Source organism: Amblyomma maculatum, chromosome 4 (genome assembly GCF_055883805.1).
Source record: "Amblyomma maculatum isolate TAMU_Amacu chromosome 4, ASM5588380v1, whole genome shotgun sequence".
NCBI lineage: Eukaryota > Metazoa > Arthropoda > Arachnida > Ixodida > Ixodidae > Amblyomma > Amblyomma maculatum.
In genome coordinates this window covers 22,418,328-22,423,327 of record NC_139347.1, presented here as the reverse complement: position 1 = coordinate 22,423,327, position 5,000 = coordinate 22,418,328, and the positions used below count along the sequence as shown (strand labels likewise).

The window sequence follows — 5,000 nt, the reverse complement described above, 5'->3', positions numbered from 1 at the left end:
TTTTCGAGGCAGAACTAAAGAAGACAATGCGAACAAAATTTTTTTCTATTTAGCTCACCGTTCCGGTGCCTAAGACGACACACCTCCTGTTTTCCTCCGTATTTTTCATTTGGGTGCTTGTAAGCTTACGGGTGATGAGAAAGAGAACAAAACATTTCTGCTGAAAAAGGAAAGATGTGGTATTGGTTACTTCGTTTATCCTGAACAAAGGCTGGCAGATTAACAAACGTTTGAATAAGGGTGCGCTGGCGGCAGCTTGCACTTATGGCTTGGGAGCATAAAGCCCCAGGAGGAAAATGGCGGGTTAGAAATATCCACAGAGAAAAACGAAGCAAACATGACACAATTCTTTCCCATTCTTTCAAATATCTAAAGGCTTATAAAGCAATATTAAAAAAAAATAATTTGTCTACATACCAAAAAGTTTCAGTGCGAAGTATGAAGCTCGGAATAGGAAGCAAGGGGCTAATTCCGCCATTTTAAGCTTTTTTAATGGATTATTCTTTTCTTGCCTAGAAAGCCACCAAGTGTGTAATAAATTATGTGTTAAAAAAACCGCCGGTTGCACAAGGCAGCAGCTTAAAATGGTTCGCTAATGAACCATGTGAAAGGCTTAAACGCACGTTCCCTAAAAACACAATAATTAAAAAAAAAAAACAGATTGCTGTCCTTTCTGCCTATTTTTTGCCTCTCAGGATCCCCTCTTTCCCCCTACTGCTCCTTCTGTTCACCGCCTGACAGGGTTCTTTCGCGTATAGCTTAATTTAAGACTTCCGACGAGGCTGCATTGTCTCTGAGGCCATGTCTTCACAGAGTTCCGTTCACGTGATTCATTTTTTGTTAGCGAGTTCCGCTCAGGCCGAGTATGAGAACAAAGCGACAAGTTAAATTAAGCGGATGAGAACTATAACGTTCCTTAGCTGAAACAATTTTTTCACGCTCTGTGAGTAATCGAATATGGGTCAGGCAGGAAATTAGGAGAATAATAAGAAGTGAAACAATGCATTTGTGGGCGGGGGAATCGCATCTTTTCTTTTCCTGAACAGGATTTCAAGCTTCTTTGAATGCGGTTCAACAATCGCAGGTGGAAAATAACGAGGACAGAAAGAAGGAAGTAAAAGGGAACAGAAATCCTGAAATACCTTTCTATCAATTCAGGGTGACCGAGCTGCGTTTAGCGAGGCGAGGGGTAAAATGCATAATAACACAACACTTTTGCACGTTTCGTAAATCTGTGATTTTAGTGGATTGCTGCTTCTAGCACGTTCAGATAATAGATGCTAGGGACCACGTTCTGTGGACGAATGTGGAAAAGTAAGACTGTAGCTCGCTGTATTAAGAGCGAAAGTGAAGATTTCCCAAGAAGTCAAGCAGGCCAGACATCTGCGACACTTTCCAATGACCTGATAATATAGGGTACTTTAAAGACCATTCTTGCCATGTAAAACCAGGGAAGGTATAAAACAGAGCAAATATGTTACACCTGAGCACCAAGTTTGCTTTTGCTTCCTCCTATGACCGGAACGGCCAACGCCAATGTTTTAGTAGAAAATAATTTGCTAAAAAACAAGACGGCTGTTTCTGATTGATCCTATAGAGTAAGCTCTCCAGCTGCGCAAAAATCAGACGCCCCGTGTATTGCTGGACACAACTGTGTTTATGCCTCTGATTAAATGCATAGTGCTTTCAAAATACTATGTTCCCTTTGTTCATTAGCGTCAAGCTATGCTCAGTTGTCTTTCCTTTTTCCCGTCTCCATCTGGCGTTTCCGTTGTGACCAGACTATGGGAGTACTATCTCACAACGCTGCGAATAACGCTAGCGTTATATCATATAGCGGCAAAATAGCAGCAAAATTTTCATTCGGCGCACATTTCTGCCTTTTAATGTGGTAGCGATAACAACGCGCTTTGCGCATAGTAGGAATCAACACGTCCCAGACATCGAAAACAGCTAGACTCTAAAAGGAATTGCAATTTTCAACACCCAGGGGAGTTTCTTCCAGAAGGCAATAACTTCATAGAATCGCCTATGAATAATATTTTCCCTCGCAAGCAGTTATGCTGTGTCTAAAGATCGCATGTCAGACAAGTGATACTGCTTGCTTGAAGAATAGAACGTGTTTATTCCAAACCAGATAAATAACTTCTGCTTGATTTCTACAGATTTCGTAACGGCATTCAAGGAACTAGGAACAACGCAGTACCCGTCCAGTTCTACCAACTCCCACTAACTCACCTGGTCGTTCGCAGGACCAGTACAGGACGACAGGCTTCGTTGCCTGTGAGAGTAACCTATGAGCTGCTTTCACAATCTGTCGAGCAAAACAGGTGAAAGCGGACGCATTTTGCCTAAATATGCTAGAACGTGCAAGACATGAAACACAGGAGAGCATATTGGTCATTGTACGGAAAAAGAATAGTGAGATATTTATGAGGAGTTTTAAGCTGCTTGAAAATTCGTTGCATTCTGTACAGGAAAAAAACAAAACAAAACATGGTGAGCGTACTGAATGACCCGTTATCTATATGCAGGGGGTCCCAGCTAACATTAGCCGAAGGTTAAAAAATTAAAAATAAAACATATGAGGTAGGTCAGGGAAAATATTGGCATACAGACAATCTTTTATTGTGTAATTACCTGATGAGTCAATAAAATTATTGTTCTTGTTTTGCTTTTCGGCCATAAATAAGATTTGCAAATTGAAGGGCGCCTTCTGTACCCTCTTTCCGCAATATATTTTCGTTAAAGAAAGCCCGAGGTGCATCTTTTTTTCGGAGCTCTAAAGAAATCTCGTGAAATACAAAAACTATCACATGACTAATACATTAGCGCGCCACGATTGGGGTGCTCCCAATCGTGGCGCGCTAATGTGTTAGTCATGTGATAGTTTTTGTATTGTGGGGATTGGGGTGCTCCAATCCCCCCCCCCCCCCCCCCTCATGACCCTCTTGCAGCCCTCTCCCGTCAAGGCTTCTGCAGGAAAAACTGAGCGCATAGTTGAGGTTATTTTCATTCGAAGGAATTGCAGCATATACTAAACATTGTGCGCTTGAAAACAAAACAAGCTTCGTAGTGGGTGCAGAATTGAAAATGACACGACAAGCACGCTCTATGCAGAACGTTTGCTTTAGTCCCCGGCTTTCCGGAGGTAAAGGTGGCATGTGTAAGCATGCAGTTGTGGGAACGCCGCATCACAGGATTTCTGCCGTCACTATGGTCAAAAAACTTTCGTGGCCACAAACAACCCTGTATTTTAAAAATGATGCACAGGACCGACATAGTAAAGGAATTGGGCAGACTTAGAATATTATGAAAGCTGCATATCCACCCTCCCCCCTTGTGCGCATGCCTATGGACATATCGGCCTGCCTCTGCAATGGGGATGAGGCGACCCGCTGCTGAGTTCGTTCAACCCACTGTTGAGAGCAACACAATCGTGGCGCGCGAATCCGCCACTCCCGTGGCTTCTTTCCATTTCGTGGGCATTCTTTAGAGATCAGAAAAAAATAGAAGTGATTGTTTCTTTGTCGCAAATGAATAGAATACAGAATTCTGAAGGTTTCTATTCTTCGCCTCGGCGGCCTAGCGAGCTAGCGCCTAGCGCAAGCGAACACGCACGCACGCACGCACGCACACGCACACACGCACACACACGCGCACACACACGCACACACACACACACACACACACACACACGCACACACACACACACACACACGCGCGCAACAAAATAATGACACACGCAACAAAATAATAACAAACACACACATACACTCGCGCATACATACGCACACACACGCAGACACGTGTACACATGTACAGTACTCACGGATTGAAATAGGACACTCGGAGCGCGTGGCCGTCGCTGCATGCAAGGCAGTGTGGTAAACAACAGGCCGGCTTATTGGCGACCGGAAGAAGCAGTTCTGCTTTTTAGATGTTCTCCCCCTCGCGCTATACCACAATGCTGCACCTTGGTTCCATGAGCATCCACGGACGGCGCTGCATGCAGCGACGGCCACGCGCTCCGAGTGTCCTATTTCAATCCGTGAGTACTGTACACAAGCACAAACTGACAAACATCACAAACGCATGCATGCACACTATTAGAGAACCAACGCTAAGGTGATCTGTACAAGAAATACCTCAGCGTAATTTCGAGCGAGCTTCTTCAGGAAAGAAGCGCACAAGGGGCAGCGAACGAAAAGGCAAGTGTAGATTACGGTGCGTCAAAGACTGCAGGTAAGATTCGAAAGAAAAACGTTCCCATAAACTTTTGGTGGGCACGATAACGCGCGCGCGTTTCGAGCTTCGCGAAATCCTGCATGGTCCAAGGGAGCAGCATGCAGCATCTGCAAGGTCGTTGCCCTAGTTCGACAAAGTAAAAAAATCCCTGAGTGTGAGCTACGCAAACGAAGTCTCCGATTTTCTTTTGTATTCTCGCCCGTTTACGCTCTCTACCATGCAGCAATTCACACGCGACCTAAAGGTGCCGAAGCGTGCACGTGGAGTTATCGCCGCCAAACACGAACTCCGGACGAGGGCAAGGTTCCCTCAGAGGCATTGTTCGCCGAGTCTTGTTTTCATTTTACTTCGCGCGTCCTGTAGCTTCACGCGCCGAGTTAGGCCAGGGACGTTAAGTTTCTCGGTTTTGAAACACTCCTTTTATTCGCTGCTTTCGCGCCGCTTTCTTCAACCACGAGTACTCTGCCAGCTGCTGCTGCTGCTATGCCGTCGCTCCCTCTGCTGACTAAATTTCCGCTCACAACGGTTCAAGGTGTGCGGCGGCTCGCTATCTGACTTTACTCAGAGTTCGACGATTTCAGGCACTGGACTCGCTAGCATATGTTCTATTTATTTTTTGGGTGTTTCTACCGCCTCTTCTCTTCCTCTGATCTCACAGAATGCTGCGCATACTTCGTGCCTTTAAAGGGGCACCAAACTTTCATGTATATAATCCTTTTTCCTTTGTTTTATATGTAAGTTCTGGTAGTTGC

General features: G+C 45.0%; 1 protein-coding gene across 3 annotated transcripts in view; it reads right to left on the bottom strand.

Moving 5' to 3' along the window:
- LOC146190484 (cell adhesion molecule Dscam1-like) overlaps positions 1–5,000 on the bottom strand; it is a 221,164-nt gene that overhangs the window by 139,732 nt on the left and 76,432 nt on the right. Inside the window, exon 1 of one of the 3 annotated variants that reach the window (XM_084600902.1) lies at positions 59–157. The exons of the other annotated variants lie outside the window; for them this stretch is intronic. The gene's annotated coding sequence lies outside the window, so the exon portion shown is untranslated. Of the gene's footprint in view, positions 1–58; positions 158–5,000 lie in introns of those variants that run through there. 3 annotated transcript variants of the gene reach the window in all.